The sequence below is a fragment of the Trichechus manatus genome, unplaced genomic scaffold (assembly GCF_000243295.1).
Source record: "Trichechus manatus latirostris isolate Lorelei unplaced genomic scaffold, TriManLat1.0 scaffold00036, whole genome shotgun sequence".
In the NCBI taxonomy this organism is placed as follows: Eukaryota; Metazoa; Chordata; class Mammalia; order Sirenia; family Trichechidae; genus Trichechus; species Trichechus manatus.
In genome coordinates, this window is record NW_004443972.1 from 9,399,707 (window position 1) to 9,420,522 (window position 20,816).

The 20,816-nt window shown below is 35.7% G+C and overlaps 1 protein-coding gene across 1 annotated transcript in view; it reads left to right on the forward strand.

Annotated features, from left to right (window-relative positions):
* GALNT13 (polypeptide N-acetylgalactosaminyltransferase 13) overlaps positions 1-20,816 on the forward strand; it is a 668,619-nt gene that overhangs the window by 467,129 nt on the left and 180,674 nt on the right. The gene's annotated exons all lie outside the window — the stretch shown is intronic.

Sequence of the window (20,816 nt, forward strand, 5' to 3'; positions counted from 1 at the left end):
CTTTTTTTCCCCTCATCCTGAATATGTGTTTCATTATTACTGTTACTGTCTTATTGTTTAAATACAACGTTGTTTATTACTATAATATTGCAGAAAATCATATTTGAGAAAGTTATACTGACAGATCAATTTTTACCTAAAATGCGAAAGACTGTGTTTATCTCAAATGCCTGAATATTCTTCTTTTCTTCGTTTTGTTCCCAGCATAAGTATTAAGCTAGAAAAATGGGGCAAACCATGCACAGAGATCCAAATTTAGTTAACATTATCACTCCATTTAAGAAATATTTATCATGTTTAACAGTGACATTTTCTACAGCCTTATTTCTTTAAATATCCAAAGTAGGAAATGATTAAAAGACTTCATGTAGGATGGAAATTATGCCAATATTAAAATGTATGTTTTGAACAGTATTTAATGACATAGTAAATTGCTCATCAAGAAATTTGAGTGACAGCATAATAAACTCATTGACTTCGAGTCCATTCCGACTCATAGCAACCCTATAGGACAGATTAAAACTGTCCTGTAGGGTTTCCAAGGTTGTAATCTTTTTGGGAGCAGACTGCTACATCTTCCTTCCGTGGAATGGCTGGTGGGTTCGAACAGCCAACCACTGCGACACCAGGACTCCTTGAAAGTGTAATGCAAGATTATAAAATGTTATTCTACTTTAGTTACAGAGAAGGATAGATGCAGAAATACAAGTAAATATAGGCTATCGCTGGTTGGTAAGATTATGAGTAATTTCATTCTTTGCCTTATTCTTTTCTATATTTTCTCACTAAATATACATTACTTATTTTAAAACAATTCTAAACATTAGCAAGGAAAAAATAAAACCCATTAGGCATTGTGAGAAAATTTCATTACTGAGTGGTGAGATTATAAGTGATTTCATTCTTTATAATTTTCTAAATTTTCTCTGATGTTTATATTAATTTTTTTTTAATTCTGAGTATGAGAAGAAAATGAAACATTTTGAGGAGATATAGGTAAGAGGAAGACACAGGTTTGCCTTCAAGGTCTCAAAACCTAGGCAGAGTAACCAAAGAATAAATTAATTTAATAGGAATTCAACTTTATTGATTATGTACTTTGAAATGCTCTATTTTTGATGTTGTGTGTAGCCCATATGGTCATCAATGTGATTATCATATAACCCATAAAAACAACAAAAACATACCGACATTCTCTTTTCTATAGAATAATCTACATGGCTTAGAAAAAAGTTTGGGTTCTAGTCGACATGCTCTGGTTTATGAATGTACATGAGGCTATTAAACTCTTCTTTTATCAAAGAATGTGAACAAGGGAATGAGCAGTGTGAACTTTCTTATTAAGATCCAGCATTATTATATAGAGAAGAAAAATGAGGGCAATGTATATGTAAATGTGTAATTAGGAGAAGGACTTTTTCACACATTTTCAAGCCTCTTCTATGTCGTGCAGCTATTGCCAGGAACACTGTTTCATGCATAGATGTATTCCCCTTTACAGTGGAAACCTAGTCCAGATGTTCACAGAGTTGAGTTCAGCAAGAGCATGTAAAATTTGAGCAAGGCAGTGACATTTATATATATGTAAACTTTTCATTTTCTTTTGATGATACTTTTTGAATTCAAATCAAATACTTGTAGAAACATAGAAGCTCAAATATGAATAAAGGAGTAATGGAAGAAAGAAGTATGTTATGTGCGATTATATGCAACTTACTTTCAGAAATTTAAGTAATTGGGAATGATTGTAACCATATACATTATATTCATACATAATGAATATTATTTTTAAAAAGTGATGTGTTAGTCTTTTGTATATTTTTCCATTGAGTGAAAAAGGGCAGATAAATGGTAGAACCATTTCTCAAACTAATAGAATGACAAGCTTTAGAGTTTAATGGGTGAAAAAGAGAACCTGCTGTCTGGAACTAATGATTTATGTTGCTCAGCAGGGGTTGTGTGTATATCCTGGAAAGTGTAGTTTTTATATTACAATAAATATCATTTGGAAGGTTATTGTTATAAAACGGGCTCAGTTAAATCTAGAAAGGTACTTTGGAAAGCTGAAAAAGGACATTTGGGGAATATGCTGAAAATATCTAGGAACTTCCTAAGGGGCATTTATGCTTATATATGTATGAGACACAGCCAGCATTGCTAAGCATGGAATCCACCTCGTATAGTGTGGGTAAAAGCGAAAACCAAAACTACGAAACAAAGAATTGCTTCTGAGTGGAAAAGGAAGAGTGGAACTAAACCGAAAACTGTTTTTTCAGAGCTGGATGTCTAAAAACAATTCTAGTCCTGGGCAGGATTCAAATCATCCAAAAACAGATGAAGTCGATTGTATTAGAGAGGTCAGGAATCTGTCATTTTTATGGTGTCACCATTTTGTGAGTAGAAAACTATTTTAGTCGTTACTTAGTCTATAGATGCTGATACTTTCTGTCTAAGTCTTAAAATCAAAACATGGATTCCTTTGATATCTTATAGAACTGTTGGTTTTTATATTTTTCCTCTCTTTGGTAATGGGTGAGTTTTGAAGAGAGAAGCTGTGCATGCACAGGAAGGGGGCATGCATGCACACACACACTTAGAATTATCATTTACTATAATACACTCACACACACATTTATGAAAAACTTAATTTCATTCTCCAGAACCTCCTTAACAATGTGAGTGACGAAATTATCTTTTTTTCTAGAAGTGCCTCGGTAGTTCTGTTAACTTATTCAACATGTTTTGTGAGGAAAATCTCATTTGTTACACCAGGGCTTTTATTACAGAGTCTTACTTTCCACTTAACACAATTTTTCAAGTTTCAATCTTTAAGTACTGAGCCATTATGAATTGAATTCTGACAACAACTTCTCTTCCTTCCAATATGGTCGATAAAATATTACCTGCCTGCTTTATTGGTTAACTTCAGGGATGTTTCAGCTCTTTCTCTCTGGAAAGTGTATTTCTTGCAGAGTTGATAGCATGGCCAACTCACCACTGTTTTAATTTTTTTTATTAGTCTCTATGCCCAAATAATTCATAGAGTTGTATTTCAATTGCCTAGAAACATTCCTGTCACTTTGTAGTCCTTGGAAAAAATATTTGTTAAATAATCAGAAGAATGAATAAAGAATAAATGAGTAAATAAATTTTTAGAGGAAGCCACTGTTGTTTCTTCCTTTCTCCTGAGTTCCCGATGGATATTTGGTCTGCACCAGGGAATCTCTTCCCAAGAGTTGCATTTAATGGGAAGCCTTTATTTCATCACTCTGCTCCAACCCCTCATTTAGGACCCACAGATAAAGGAGAGGTGAAGGATACTTTTCATATATCTAGAATATCATTCTTCTGTGTTTGCCATCAGAAAAGAAGTTTCCATTGGCTTTCCTGTATGTTTAGGGTTTTGTGATTCCACCAATGTCAAAGCTCACACTAATATCTTATCCTCTGCGGCTAATAGAAAATCTTACAGGTACAATTTAGCTAAACAATAACATTCTCTAATGGAGCAGCATAATACAAAACCCCACAAACTTAAAATAAGTTGTTTTTACATATGTTGATTTTTATTTTTCCCATGACCCCCATGAATTTAAAGCTAAAAATAAGACTACAAAAAACTCTATATGCGAATTACCTTTGTCTGATTATTTTTTCAAAGTATTTACTACCTGTCCTAATTGTCTTGGCCTCTGTAAGACCATGAGCCATGGCAATACTGATAGAATTGACAATGTCAAATTATGTCCTGAATTGAGTGTATGACTGAGGAGTAGTAATACTTTGAAATAGTGTAGATTTTCAACTTTTGTTTAGTTTGGTTGCTGGCTGTCTTTTTAAGAATGGAAGTACTATAGCATCATTGATTTTTAAAGCCCTGTAGGCTCTGGAAGCCTGAGGCAGTTTTTACTAGTAATTGGGCTGTTTCAGCTTGAGCCAACTTGACTGTCCTAGCAAATCCTTTGAAATGAAGTGATGTAAGCAGAAACCACTCGTCACAGAATACCCCATTATAAATGGCCACTTTTTTTTTCCTGTTGGTCACAGGTAAAAACTTAAGAACTGTAATATAGAGTGTGGTCATAACATTTACCGTATATTTGAAATGCTAGATGTTTTATAAATACTGATTTTCTTTCTTTGGGGAGGTAGATTTCTACCTGTATGTCAGTTGACATAGTGATTAGAAGCAGCTGTTCTTCTATAACCCTCAGTTCTTCTTTGTTTTCTTAATGGACAGTTTGTGCCCTTTTTTGAGCAGAAACAAATTCAAAATAAAATTTAAAGACCCCCAAAACATGCTGTTAAAGGTATTTATATGTAGCTAAGAAAATAGCTTATTTTTCTATAGCAATATTGCAGTGCTTTGATCTGTATTCCAGGTAAGCACAAACCACATATTTAGAGAAGGATCCTTGAACTCTATTTTGAAGGTTAACCTCCTGTTATAGAAAAATCTGTTCATCAAAAGACAGCCTTTTTTTTTTAGCAGCATCTTCAGATTGTTATTAAATTATAAGACTTATATTCTTTTCTATCTCTTGAAATTTGTATCTGTAACATACAAATATTTTTCAGCATGGTGATTTTTTAAAGATACAATATTTAATAACCAGCCCTTGGAGTGTAGGGCCTAATTTCTTCCATAAGGCATGAAAAGCAGTTCAAATCCTTACAGGCTGATTTCATAAGCACAGGTTTTAATGTTTCCAGCAAACTGTGTAGCATGCAGATTTTATTTTTTAATAATCTAGGGATGTCAGCTTTTGATTGGGTTAACATGAATTCATCTGAAAGGAAAGTACAGCACTTCTGAAAGTAAAGTACATTTGTACCTATATTTTTAGAATCTTTATTACACCCACTCCTCACTTATCAACATGGTTAGTTTCCAAAGACCAGGTTGTTATGTGAAAATCAGGACTACCACATCATTACATAACTGCCAAATTATGTCGTTATACAACTGCCAAACCACTGAGGCTCATGACCCAGCCAAGGTGACACATAACTTTAACCATCAGAGCCAGCGTTACTCTCCTCTTGTACCTCCATATTCATTACTGCCAGATGTACATCACTGATGTGCAAAATAGTCAGATGATAGATTTTTTATTATTGTGGTAAATGGGAAATGTCGGATAATGAGGTAGTTGATTATTGAAGAGTAGCTGTATTTATTAAATGCTTTTTCACAGCATCAGCCATGATAACACTGAGTGAATATGATATCATGAGGAGAAAATACTAACTCATTTTAATATGCCATATTGAAATAGGAGCCCCGATGGCACAGTGGTTAAGAGTTATGGCGGCTAACCAAAAGGTCAGCAGTTTGAATCCACCAGCTGCTCCTTGGAAACCCTGTAAGACAGTTCTACTCTGTCTTATAAGGCCGCTATGAGTTGGAATCAACTCAGTGGCAATGGGTTTGGTTTTTGGTTTTATACTGAAATAACACATTTCCTTTATTGTGTGTTGTTTTGAAATGTTAATTTTTGAAATAATGGATGATAGCTATATTCAATACTTTTGGTATAGCAGACAGACTACTGCTTTTTCTTGCTATGGTCAATCAAAAACACTTCAATTCTTTAGTTCTTTAAGGCATTAGGTCAATTTTTATTATTGGTGTTTTTACTGATATTTATTTTTTTTTTATAATAATGATACTATCTTGCTTTTTTCTTCACTTGGTAATTATTTTTTAAGGTCCTGTTCTACACTATGCAGGACAGAGGGGATACAAACAGAGAGAAGATGTTCCCTTTGCCTTTAAAGAGCGCACTGTCTACATCATAACGTTTAAATCAGTTTAAATGAAAAAGAAGTATTAAGCACTAAGTAAACGGGAAATGTCAAGAATTATAAGAAATTTTCTGAGAACTGCCTACCATTTTTCTTGATTCCTCCTTCTCTCTCAGAAACTTCAAAATCAAATGAGTCTCCACGCCGTCTGTTGAATATCTCAAATCTACTCAATTATCCTGTTTGATTCCCACACTCATTCTTCGTCCAGATAACCTTCTGATTGCCCCGATGGGTCTCCATGCCTCAGAGCTTGCCCACTTCCCACCCATTCTTTCAGTGCTGCCAGAGGGCCTTCCTAAACCTAAATCTGGTTGGTTCTCTCACTTAACCTAACCAGTTGCCCTTGGAGTCAATTCCAACTCCTGGTGACCTCTTTTTTGTCAGAGTAGAACTGTGCTCCACAGGGTTTTTAGTAGCTGATTTTTCAGAAGTAGATCATCAGGACTTTCTTAGAGATGCTGCAGGGTGGACTTGAATCTCCAAACTTTGGGTTAGCAACCAAGCTCATTAACCTTTTGCACCACCCAGGGACTCCTCTCACTTACCTAACAACCTTTTTTTTTTTATTTAATAATTTTATTTTGTTGTTGTTGATAATATACACAGCAAAACATACAGCAATTCAAGTTGGTATGTGTACAATTCAGTCACATTGATTACGTTCTTCAAGTTGTACAGCCATTCTCACCCTCCTTTTGTGAGTTGTTCCTCTCCTATTAATGTAAACTCACTGTGCCCTAAGGTTCCTAGCTTATCTTTTGAGTTACTGTTGTCAATTTGATCCTGTATAGACAGATGTTAAAAGAACAATGCTCAAGATAGACATTCTTTAAGCCATTATTTGGTTTTAAGAAGACATCAGGGGATATTTTTAGTTTAAGATTATCTTAGGGCAATAGTTCTGAGGGTTTATCCAGCCTCTACGGCTCCAGAAAGGCTGGATTCCATGAGAATTTGAAATTCTGTTCTACATTTTCCTCCTTTTGATCAGAATTCTTCTATAGAATATTTGATCAAAATGTTCAGTAATGGTAGCCAGGCACCATCCAGTTCTTCTGGACGCGTGACAAAAGAGGCAGTTGTTCATGGATACAATTAGCCACACGTTCCATTTCCAGTCTCTATTCACCTGGAACAACTTAAGAAAATTTTAATGACTCCACGAAGTGGGAAGCCCATAATGTGGCCGAAAAAGCCCTGCATCATCTAGTCCTTGCCCAGCTTTCCAGTCTTTCCTCCTACATTTTTGTTCCTAGAATCCTACAAACCAGCTACTTCCTTCATTAAAGCTATGAATAAAGGGACTACATCTGCTTGTTGTTGTTTGTTTTTATAATCTTTTTAGCTCAGATATGATTCAAAAATTATTTATTATTTATTGTACGTCAGTGCAAATAAAATATATAAGTAACAATCACTGTCATTGTCTTCCCTTCCAAAAGTAACTCATTAAGAGTTGGATGTGTTTCCTTTAAATCTTTTTTCCTGAACATTTGCATGCATATAAAAACACTTACAGTTAAACATAACTGATTTCTTAAAAACCAGTTAGGTACATGGAAAAAAAAAGGAAATCCAATGAAAATTATGAGCTCTCTTTTAAATATTTATGTTTAAACTTACCTGTAAAACTTATGGAGAAATTAGGAAAGTAGAAGGAGAAGCCTGAGCAGTTGAATGTATATAAAATAGATTTTTCAACAGACATTTGGACAGCAGAAGCTTTTGTTTCACCAACCATAGGAGAAATGAATTGCAATGCATCATTCACACAAATGACTATGCAAATCACTAAAATATCCTTTGGTGAATGTTCCTAGAAAAATTGATTTCCATTCTTCTGTATGATAAATCCTTAATAATGGAATTCCATTTTAACCAAAAGCTGTCTTGATGATATTTTATCAAAAAATATCAATTAGGCTGAGTATTATTTCAATATTAAGCATTATATTAAACTAGAAATATGTTTTCTATTCAGTAACATTATGATTTCTTTTGGTGGTGGTAAAGTTATTTATTTTATCATTTTTATACATGGTAACTTTAAACTTACACTTCCAAAATAGAGTTATACTAGACATAAAATAAAGGCTCTCTAGAAAGAAGAAGTAAAGAGCTAACGAAAATATATATATATATATATATATGTATATGTATATATAAAATATATGCATTACAATTTTTTGCATAATAAGGTGACTTTTATTAAAGAGTAAACCTCTCGTTTTCTATAAGCCAATATTTCTTAACTTTGGAGGGTATGGATTCAAAAATCCCTTTGAAAATTCGATCAAATAAATGAAGCTTTTCCTAAATACATGCATACACAACATTTTCATGTGAATTTGGAGCTCATTGATGCCTTGTTTCCCACTCATGGAATTCACAGGAGTTCAAGACCCCGGGAAAGAATTTTAGTTTTAAAGTCAAGAAAATAAGTTACAAATCTTGGATTTGAGTTCAAGATCTAAGCATGTAAATTGTTTTATTCTGGAAAGTCACTTAATCTCTTTAGCATTAAATATTTTTTGTTTAAGTAGGCAATTAAAGAAGATCTCTAATTCCAACTTTAACATTCTATGTTCTTTTGAAATAACTAGCTTCTGTAATTCATTTGAAATATAAGATCATGTTTTGCCACTTGATTATGAAGGCGTGAGTAGAATGATTCAGCAGCACTCATTAAGGAAGTATATATTCCTCTGATTCAGGGGTTTAAATTGGGACAAGGCACAGGGGGCAAGGGCCAAAAACAGGGAGGACGACTGTCTTACTCTCAAAGACTAGGAGAACAATTAAGTGGGAATATAAATGGATATTAGTGGCTGCCTTGATTTGAAGGACTCTGTTTGACTCAAGGGAGGAAGCACTTTTAGAATTTCTAATACTTTTTTGTTTGCCTTTGTTTCTTATTACTTCAGATTTTTCATTGACTTCTGGTCTTTAAAATTGATGTTAGTCAGGTATTGTTGTCTTTTGTTTGTTTTCATTCTTGTTTTCTATTGCTACATAACAAAATACCCCAAAAATCAAAACAAGAATATTTTGTTATATTTTACAACTCTGTAGGTCAGTAATTTAGGCAGGGCTCAGCAGGGTGATTCTTCTGCTCCATATAGCATTGATGGAGGTTATTCAGTGGTATTCAGCTGGCAGATGGGCTGATCTGAAGAGTCCAAGATTGCTTCACTCACATGACTTGCACCTTGGTGTGATGGTTCAATAGCTGGGCTTAGCTAGGACAGTTGACTTAAGTACTTACACATGGCCTCTCCAGCATAGAAGCCTTAAGTACTCAAATAACTTTCATGGAAGCTGACTTCCCCCTAGAACAAGCTTTTCAAATGGCCTGAGCAGAAGCTGCAAGAATTCTCGTGAGCTAACCTCAGAAATCCCACAGTGTCAACTTCGACCACATTCTATTAGTTAAGCAAGTCACTAAGGCAAACTCACATTCAGAGACAGGTATTTTAGACCCCATCTCTCAAAGGAAGGAATAGCAAAATATTTGTAGCCATCTTACTCAACCACAATAATTTTTTTATTTGCACAAACTTTGGATGCATAGGGTTGAGTTAATCATACTTCTTAGTTCATGGCACATTACCATTTTTGTCCTTACATAGGCTATCTCTCTGTCTCTCTTCCCTTTTATCCCCCATCATAGACACCCATTCTAATTCATTTAATATATATATTATATATGTATATAATTTCACTGAAATTTGTGTATTGCTTGGAATGACTTTATTTTTAGCTAGTATAAATAGCATTATTATGTGTGTGATTTTTTGTTCCCTTTGTCACACAAAAACTATGCTTTTAAGATCCACTCTTTGTCTCTATGTGCACATCTATGTGCAGCGTAGTACTCAGTGATGGGAATTCATTACATTTTAATTATTCACCCTCCCCATGATTTTTACGTAGATTAGCTCCAACTCCCTGTCACCATTAATTAATTAATTTCTTCAGAAAATGATGTCAAACATTTATGTGTACAAGCACTGTTCTAGGCACAAGAATGTATGTGTCCTTCTGGGCTTGTATAAGAGTTGGAGGGAAGGGGTTAATTTATACCTAGGAGCAAAATTTCTGGGTCATAGAATTTTGTCAGATGGTTTTGCAGAATTCCTATAAGTGTCTTCTCCCAGGTGCATATTCACTTTGTTCATGGTGTCTTTCATTAAGCAGGATTCTTTTTTTTTAACTTAAATATTTATTCTATTCAGAATATGTAACATATTCACATAGCTCAAAAATAAAAGCAATATAAGAAGGTCAATTTAGATAAATCTTGATCTTACCCTAGCTCAGTGTACCCCATTCCTTTCCCACAACTTGTATTAATTTCTCCTGCACCCTTCATGAAAAATCTTTGATTTTAATGTTATCAAATTAATTGATTTTTTTCCTTTTGGTTTATGCTGTCGAGGGTTGTTTAGGAAACAGTTTGTAACTTTTTAATTTTTTTTAGTTATTCTTTTAGTATTTTCGTCCTTTATATCGTTATTAGATATTGAACTGCCTTAATTATTCACAACTATATCTTGTTCTCATTAATTTTAAAATCATATGCAATAGAGTACAATTTTTCTTTAGCATTTTTTTAATAGATAGAATCTGACCTTTTTCATCCACTGGAGGATATTGAGCAGTACAATGCATAAAGATCTTGTATGGTATATTGTGATTTATTTAAGTGACTCACAGAAGCTTTTTGTAAGTGACTTGGCAAATGCTACTTCGGCATCTTTTATGCAGCTGTTGTCTCTAAGGATAAGATAGATTGATTTACATGAGGAGCCCTCAGTCTTCTTGAAGAGAAAGAGTCAATCCTCTCCCAATTTCCAGATTTATGAGGTTAAACTAGGGTAGCCAGAAAAAAAGAAAATAGGTTGTAGAGAGGTAGGGAGGACCAGCTGGCCAATCCTGACCCTGAATCAGAAAAGGTGGGAGTGGACACAGTGATTCTGGTGCACAGAGAAAATTACAAGGCCACCAATTCTAACTGAGTGCTCCCCAGGCTGGCTGCTCTCTGGCAGCACTGTGGTCACTTGGGACTAGGAGGTGGGACTATTAATTGGGAATACTTCAGCCCTGCAACAGTGCTCTGGACTTGGTCACTCAGAAGTAGTGGGTGTTTTCCAATGGAGAGACTCAACCTCATTTATGAACTGTTTCACGTATTAAAGACCTCCTTTCCATTTCTGTCTCTTAAGGGGGACCCAGCCACCATTGCCTTCCTGAGTTCCTGCACTGGTGGCATTGTCCCACTGCAGTCAGAATTTTCACCACTTCACTTCTGTGAGGCTTAATCCTGGGAAAGCTTAGTGCAGGTGAGGTGAGTGGCCGGGTGAAGAAACAAAAAGTTCTTTTTTTCAGAGAGCCTGTGCCAGTTTGTTCAGGAACAACCTTATCTCTGATCCTAGCCTGAGAAATGAGCCGGACCATTCTCTAGTAGAGCAAGATATCACTTAGGTGCTCATGATCTTCCCAGAACTGAGAGCTTTGCTCCTGCCTTCACATTTGGGATACATTTTTTCCAGGCCGGCTTAAACTCAGTAACCAGAATTGTGTGCCACCTCAGCATTAAACCAACTAGATTGGACTCCTCTAGGTTAGGGTGCACAAATATACTTGAATGTATACAGATAAATGAGGTGAAGACTTGGAAGGGGCTAGGTCTTGCTACTACTGGAATTAGGATTTAAGCTTTACATTTTAGGAACTGAGAGGCATTTTTTGTACCCATTGTATAGGGATCCCCCAGTTATATGTGTTTTAAATTTTCCTTTACTCTTCTTTTTGTAACTTAGATTTAAAACAAAGTATTTCTTTTTAATTATATATATACACACACATATATACATATGTATGTATATATATAATTATATCTATCTGTATCTATCTGTCTGTCTATCTATCTATCACCGAAACCAAACCTGTTGTGGTTGAGTCTATTCTGACTCATAGCGACCCTATAGGACAGAGTAGAACTGCCCCCACAGGGTTTCCAAGGAGCAGCTGAACTCTAACCATTGCCCAACAGGGTTCATATGTGCACATATAAATATATATATATGTGTGTGTGTGTGTGTGTGTGTGTGTGTATGTTTATATATATGTGTATATGTATGTGTGTCTTAATATTACCATTTTAAGTTCTTTTTTTTTTAATATGGTATATAAATAGTTTAGACATATAGAGACCAGCTGTGAGGGTAAACTGTTCTCTGATTCAGTGGTTCCCATAGTGTGGTCCTGACCAGCAAATTGAGCATCATCTGGGAACTTGTTAGAACTGCAAATTCAGGGCCAGGGTCTAGGAATCTGTGTTTAATAAGCCCTCCAGGTGATTTTGATGCTCACTAAAACCTGCTAACCACTGTGCTAATCCCTTACAGTGTACCCCAAGTACCAGCCAGGTTGTTATCACCTGGGTTTATTAGCTCTTCTCACTCTCAGGCCGTGTTCCAGACCCACTGTGTTAGAATCTGCATTTTAAAAAAATCTCTGTTGATTCATGTGCACATTAAAGTTCCAGGCATACGATAGTCTAATCAGAATCGCTTGGTTTTGCTTTTGTCTCCTTTTTGGCCCCATTGTTGACCTTTTGGCCACTGCAATAAATGCACATATTTTTCCAAGATTGACTCTTTTTGTTTTAAAATCACAAGTTTTGTGATACAATTACTCCGTAGAGAATAGGATTGTAGCAAATAAAAATACAAAGCTCCTAGTTAAATTTCAGAGCCATAACAAATAAGATTTTAGTATAAGTATGTCCCATTTAGTGTTTGATGCTTGGGACATACTTATACTAAAAATAATAATAATGATTTATTGTGTATCTTAAATTTAAACTTAACTTGGCTTCCAGTATTTTTATTTGCTAAATCTGGAAGCTCAACATATAGATCAAAATTCTCCCTAGGCTAACCAGTACTTTCTGCCAGCATCAGAGTAAATATTGGCTAAAGCAGCCATATCTTTTTATGTAACAAAATTTTGAGTTCCTTTTGAAGGAAACAGAAGCTGGAATCCTTGTCTCTACCCCCTACTAAGACAGCTCCTGTATGCCTTTGTATACCTACAAAATATAAAATAGAGCATAGCCTTATTATCTTAAACCAGGACTGGCCTTAAGATACAAAACACCCTGCTGTCTAACATTTGTGAGAAGGAAAGTCTTAACGTTAACTATAAAAAGATTTTAAAAAGTCATTGATTTTGGAAAATATTCTCCAATATACAAAAACCAGTATGAACTCATTCTCTGTAGTAGGTTACATCTTCCAGATGCTGAGGGCATATTTTGTAGCTAAGTCATTCTGATTTGCCCATAAGGAGTCTCTATTGCTTTAAATTTGATACACTGCTGGATCACTGGTAGAAGTTCCTCTGGTCTTGGAGGATAACTGATAACACCTGCTTTGACTGTTTTTTAGGTTAAAATTGTCTTTGCTGTAATCCATGCTGGGAATTTGCAGTTGCATATAGGTTGGGTGCTGGAGGAAAACTAAAAAAGTTGCCTGAGGAAATCTCTTACTGGTCATCCTGGGGCCCAACACCAAGTGGAGACAAAATACACTTTTATTTGGGTGAGAGTGCTGGATGAACGCACTCTTTAACTTCAATAATATATTGTAAAGCCTGCTCCTGCTCATCTGGTTTCCAGAGCTTGCATAAATTACCTTAATCAGCAGTATTGCATTACTGTACGTTAAACTCTTCCTGCAGGTGTAATATTGATGTCTAATTTGTAGTTTCTACCAGAAACTTCACAGAGGATAATTTCAGGATTATGCTGCTAATAATGCACTCCTCTGTATGTTTAAAGTCTATCATTGGATCAAATTAGAATACCGGAGAGCTGTGTATTCGTTCATATCACTTTGGCAGAATTGCTCTTTCTGAATTCTCCTTTTAGGTTTTTTCTTCAAATTGTATCAGTAGTCATACAAGACATAGCCCATGCATTTTGATTTTCACTTTGTTTTTATTTTGTTAACTTCATTTTCTTCTTTTATATTACATGTATTAAGGGTTTAGTGTAGAGCTTGCTTTTATTATGTAAAACAGCATTCATGTGATAAAGTGTAAAGAATAATATTATAATAACCATCCTTGTACCAACATGCTGTTTAAAAACTAGGATACTGATTGTACCTTAAACACACCTAGTATGCCCCTTCTTAACTGCATTATTTTGACCATCCTGCTGCCAGAGTTAAGTGCTATCCTGAATTCCATGATAAATATTCTGTTACTTTTCTCTTTACTGATTTTATCATACATAAAATTCCAAGAGCCATTTTTCACAAAAATGGAAAAGCTGATCCTTAAATTCATATGGAATTGAAAAGGGCCGTGAATAGCCAAAACAATCTTAAAAAACAAGAAGTAGGAGGACTCACATTTCCTGATTTCAGCATATACTGCAAAGCTACATTAATCAAAGCAGTGTGGTACTGGTAAAGGTCAGACATTTAGACCAGTGGAATAGAATTGAGAATCCAGAAATAAACAGGTAAATCTATGATCAATTGATTTTCAACAAGAGTGTCAAATTCATTAAATGGGGAAAGAATAAGTTTCTTCAACAAATGGTGCTGGGACAAATAGGTTTATATGCAGAAGAATGAAATTGGACCTGTTCTTCACAGCATATATGAAAATTAACTCAAAATGAAGAAACAACCTAAATATAAGAACTAAAACCATAAAAACTATTAGAAAAAAACATAGAGGTAAATCTTCGGGATCTTGTATTTAGGAATGGATTCTTAGATATGATACCGAAAGCACAAGCAACAAAGAAAAAATAGGTAAATTGGACTTCTTCAAAATAAAAGTAACTTCTGTGCATCAAAGGACATTATGAAGAAAGTGAGTAGAGAACCCCCAGCATGAGAAGTCATATACCTCATAAGGGTTTAATATCCAGAATATATAAAGAACTCCTCAACTCAAAAACAAAAGGGCAACAACCCATCAAAATGGGCAATGGATTTTTATAGACATTTCTCCAAAGAAGATACACAAATGGCCGATAAGGACACGGAAAGATGCTGAACATCATTTGTTATTAGGGAAATGCAAATCAATACCACCGTAAGATATCACTTCACAACTACCAAGAATGACTGTTATCAGAAAAAAATGGAAAATAACAAGTGTTTGTGAGGATGTGGAGAAATTGTATATATTGGTATATTGTTGATGGAACTGCAAAAGGGTTCAACTGCTGTGACAGTTTGGAAGTTCCTCAAAAAGTTAAACATAGTGCCACCCAGACACTCCTAGAATTACCATAACCAAACCAAACCAAACCAATTACCATCAAATTAACTCCACTCATAGCAACCCTATAGGACAGGATAGAACTGCCCTGCAGGGCTTCCAAGGTTGGAACTGCCCCATCGGGCTTCCAAGGTTGTAAATCATTATGGAAGCCGACTGCCACATCTTTCTCCTACAGAGTGACTGGTGGGCTCGAACTACTGACCTCTTGGTTAGCAGCCAAGTGCTTAACCACTGCACCATGAGGTCATATATTCCAGCAATTCCACTCCTGAGGATATACCCAAAAGCCTTGAAAAGGGACTTGAGCAGATACTTGTAGACCATTGTTCACTGCAGCATTATTCACAATAGTCAAAAGGTAGAAACAACTCAAGTGTCCATCAGCAAATGAATGGGTAAATATGCGGCATATACATACAGTGGAATATTACTCTCATAAAAAGGAATGCTATGACATGGATAAATCCCGAAAATGTTATGCTAAGTGAAATAAGCTAGACTCAAAAGGACAAATATGTTCCCTCACATGTTGGCCAACACTAACCATGGTGAAACCAGACAGACATTAATTCCCTCCTTAAAAAAAAAAAAAAAAAGTTTTCCTTTTTATCTGATAACCCCAGTGGCTTTGGTAAACTAAGGGTGTAGTTAGTCTCATTCCCAGCTTCATAATGCTCTTCCCTCTGCTCCTCCTGTGTATCTAGGGATCAATGATTTGGGCATTCAGCTCTTGCTTCCAGAAATCTCTGAAATAGGTCTTCAATAGGTTATTAACTTTTTATTCAGGCCACATTACAACAACCATCCACAAAAATCCACACTTTATTCCAATTCCCATTTTACAGAATGTTCAGCTGTGTTTTCTAGTATACCCAAACCCACTGCCATTGAGGTGATTCTGACTCACAGTGACGCCGTAGAGTTTCCAAGCCTGTAAATCTTGAAAGCAGACTGCCACATCTTTCTTCCACGGAGCTGCTGGTGATTTTGAGCCACTGACCTTTCAGTTAGCAGTCGATAGCTTTAACCATTGCGCCACCAGGGCTCCTTGTTTTCATGTATAGCTCACCTGAAATTATACAAGTTCAAATAACAAAATGAAGGATGTTCTGCATTTAAACAATTTAACCCTCCTTCCCGTTTCTGAAGTCCTCCCAAGTAATTATAAATCCCCCTCCCTTTGTAATAATTCAAAGAGATTAAAGTACAAAATTTATCCCTCTACAATTTATTATTTTCCTAGTCTCAGCTGGAAGGGTAATAAGGACAGAAAATAATGTGGCAAGAGTAGAATTGGAGTAATTTAAGATATCTGAACATTATGTTTCTCATCATTATATACAGTATGAGGCGTCAAGAAAACTTACAACTCATCATAATATTCCTTTTATAGCATTATGTATTTTCCTTATTAAAAAGCCAATGCAGAATACAACTAATAAAGACACTGGCTGCCAATTAAAAAAAAAAAAAAAAAGTAAGGAAAATTTTTGAAAGATGGGAGAAAGTTATGTGGCAACAATTTGATTAGATTATCTTCTGAAATCATCTATGGTGAGGAGACACCTATTAAGTAGCCACAATTTTTTATTCTGTTTAGAAATTTCCCTGTATTTCTATTATTTAAAGAATACTCTTTTCATGCCAATTAACAACTCCTCTAGAATTTCAATGAAAATAAATTTCTAGGAAGTTAGTTCAGAGAAAAATGAAGATATAATCTAACTTTAACAAAGTGATATTCATGCACTGTTTTATGTACTCTGAATGATGCCTGTCTTTATCAACCATCAGGAGATATTAACTTGTGGGCTCTGCCTCAGAGTAGTGAGAACTAATTTGAATTTCCTTTATTTTTGTTGTCCAAAACCGCAGACATCTAACTCTTGGAATAAGTTGATAGCTGCTTCTTGCTAAAAAATAGAGAAAGGTAAATGTGTTATTTATGAAAGAGACAAGAGCTTTGGAGGAAAATGCCCAAGACAATCTTCATTAAGGAAGAAATCCATTTTACTGTTTTGAACAATTTGAACAGCAGCTATGTACTGCCTGTATGTGCTCTATTTCGGGCTTGAATGCATTTGTAGTGTGTTGCATAATTTATTTTATCTTATAGAAAATACTTGAAGTTATTACCTCTTCGACTCAGTATTCAAAATACCATGCTTCTCACTACTGGCTAGCAATCCAGACACATTTAAGCCTCTGTATCTGTGGTTCAAACTCACCACCTGCTCTGCAATAGAAAGATATGGCTGTCTGCTTCCATAAAGATTACAGCTTTGGAAACCCTATGGGGCAGTAATACTTGTTCTATAGGGTTGCTGTGAGTTAGAATGGACTTGATGGCAACGGGTTTGGTTTTATCTCTATAACCAGTTGTTATTGAGTTGATTCCAACTCATGGCAGCCCTATGTGTGTCAGAGTATAACGGTGCTTCGTAGGGTTTTCAAGGTCTGATTTATCAGAAGTAGATCTCCAGGCCTTTCTTCTGAGCCACCTCTGAGTGGGCTCGGACCTCCAACTGCTCAGTTAGCATCTGAACACGTTAACCATTTGTATCACACAGGGACTTCCTGTATCTTTATAGACCCTCTTATTTCAGCCCAGAATGCCCTCATTCTTTATTCATCTGGAAAATGCCTTTAAGATCCTGTTCTTTTGCTGAATATTCTCCTGTGACACTTTATCTGTATCCCTAAAATTACATTTATTTTTTAAAAAAAAGTGTTTCTATTTACACGTGCATATTTACCTTTCGGTCAACTGAGAGCTCGTCAGGAAAGCCTCAAGGAGCCTCCTATACATGTATACTGTCTCCTATTCACGTATATTGAATGAGCAAATGCTAAATGAATGAAGGAACAAATGAACAAATAAAAGTAGTGTTTCTTTATTTGACTGTGAGCACATTTGAACATTATGAGTTACTAATTTATGTCTCCAATATTGTCTAACATGTAAATTTCATCAGACATTATGGCTTATAAGAAAAGCTAAAGAAACTGGAGATATTGAAGAAAAAGCTAACGAAGAGAGTGCTGAAGTTGTCACTGAGTACCTATATGAATGCTGTGGGAGACATAGTGATACCGCTTTCTACCTCCACTGAGTCTGGAAATATGGAAAATACACTCTGACTTTGTAGCCAATATATTCAAGTCCTGGTTTTACAGTAGTTCTCTATTTTTGATAAAACCTTGAATCTCAGTGAACCTCAGCAACTCCTCTGTAAATTGGAAATAATAAATTCTGCCCTAGCTGTCTTACAGAAAAATTGTATGTATCTAACCAACCAAACCCACTGCCTTCAAGCCAATTCTGACTCATAGGATCCCATAGGGTTTCATGGCTGTAAATCTCTGCAGAAACAGACTTCCACATCTTTCTTCCGCAGAGCCACTGGTGGTTTTGAACTGTCAACCTTTCAGTTAGCAGTCAATAGCTTTAACCACTGTGCCACCAGGGCTCCTAGTATCTAACCAAGTGAGATAATAAGGGTGAATGATATGTGGACTATAAAGCTCTGTTTCATGGTTTTCAAATGAGATATCTAATTTCAAAAAGTAATATTCCTATTGGACCTAATCATCAACATGCTGAGAGCTCAAAAAACAAGTTTAGAGGCCTTTTACAATATACCTAAGTCTCCTAGCTGCTCACCAAGCCAAAACAGATGTCACAGAACATGAGTGTGTCTTCCTTCTGCATGGGCTGGTTTTCCTGTGCTCAAACTTGCCAACAGCTGCAGCCCATGCCTCCCCTCTCCCATAGCCAGATTTAGTGGTAAAAAATCTGTTGTAACTGGGCAAATTTGTGGAATTGTATTAATTCAAGCCTAAAGGCAAATACTGGAAATTTGTTAGTTTTCTTATTTGATGACAGAAGCAAAGGACTGAAGAACAAGAAATCTATTCACTCATGTATGTACTTTTAGTTATTTAACTTTTTAGGTGGGGAGAATGAAAAACACATAGATGTGTGTCCCTCCTCTTGGAAGCTTCCCTAACCCTCACATCGCCCTTTCCTAAACCTTTCCAAGAGGAATTAATCACTTCATTTCCTTATGTTTCTGTAGAGTTGCTCAAGGTCTGGTTTTAAAATGTCACATTGCTTTGGGATGATCTGTCTTCCCCAAAGAAAAAGGCAGTTTTTTAGGAACACTATCTTTTCCTTTTTGTATTGCCAGGACCGCCCTAGCTCCATACCTGGGACTCAGTAGGGTCTCAGGGACACTGACTCTTGAAAAATGAAGTTCTTTTTCCCCCCTCCAGGCTCTTTAGCATTAACTACACTCTGAAAGTGGGAAGGAAAGAAGAGGGACTGAATACAAGGTAGAGAGTAGAGAGGTTTAAGAAAAGAAAAATAACGTGACATTATTTTTTAGAAACCTTGATAATAATGAAAGATTGTGTAGCTGCTTCAACTTAGCACTGAGTAAATGAGGGTTTTTCACTTGTTGAAGTGTTGCTCTGTATTCATGTAGCTACGTTTATGAAAGGGATATAAGAAACAGAGACCTACTCCAACAAAAGGCCATTATGGTGACGTATCCTAGGAGCCTGTTATTAAGCTTAATATCCTTGGTATTTGGCAGCACATGGACACAACTGTGAAACAGATAGGAAACTTGTCTTTGAGGAAAAAAAGAAATGGATTCTATTTGTTAAGAAAGCAGAAAAATCCCCAGCCTCTGAAAAGAGAGAAAACCAATCTGGAATAATATAAAAGAAGCGTGATGCTTTTGGAATGATGAAAATATTTTATTTAGATGCTCACCACAGGGCTAAGGAGTTTAAAGCCCTGAGTTGGAGGAAGACTAGCTAGTTCCTTTCTTTTGCCAATAAATTTGAGTTTTGATGAAATGTATGTAAATAATATTTTTTATTGTTGAATTTTGAATCCATTCATTTTTCTTTTCATCAACATTGTTGACCAAAAATATCATACCCCCTTTCCACATTGTTACCACATAGAGGAGATTAAATCAAATAAGCTGTTAGGACAGCTGAAAAGTAATAGGACGTGGGATGGAAAGAGGTACAATAGAACGTATTGGAAGGCTTTTGAGAATAGTTTCAGGAGGTGAGGGTAATCTTTCTGAATGAAGTAACTTCTAATCTGAGACACAAATGATAGCAGAAGTTAGCCAGGCAAAAGGTAGGCTAGTGAGAAAAGGAGTTTTTCTGGCAGAAGGATCAAAGTTTGTCACTGCAGAGAACTAAGGGAGAGCATTATGTTTTCCTGTAACTGAAAGTGAAAAATTGAATATGGTTGGAAGAGTTAAGCAACAGCGTGGAATTTATCTCAAAGGGCAGCAAGGTTCCAGTGAAGGACGTAAATAGGAAGTGAATCGATTTTACCTATTTTGACAGACTAGTCTGACCATTACATGGTAGATGGACTGGAGTGGGGGCAGGATTGAAGGCTACAAGATGTATTGTTCTAAACCAAGTATGAAATGATGATGGACTAAACTTGTATAGTATTAAGAATTAAGAGAAGTAGAATCCAGGGATATTTTGGAGGTTGTTGTTGCTAGGTGCCATCAATTTTATTTTGACTCACAGCGACTGCATGTGACAGAGTAGAGCTGTCCTATAGGGTTCTCTAGGCTATAATCCTTACATGAACAGATCACCTGTTCTTTCTACCACAGAGCTGCTGGGTGGGTTCGAAACACCAACCTTTT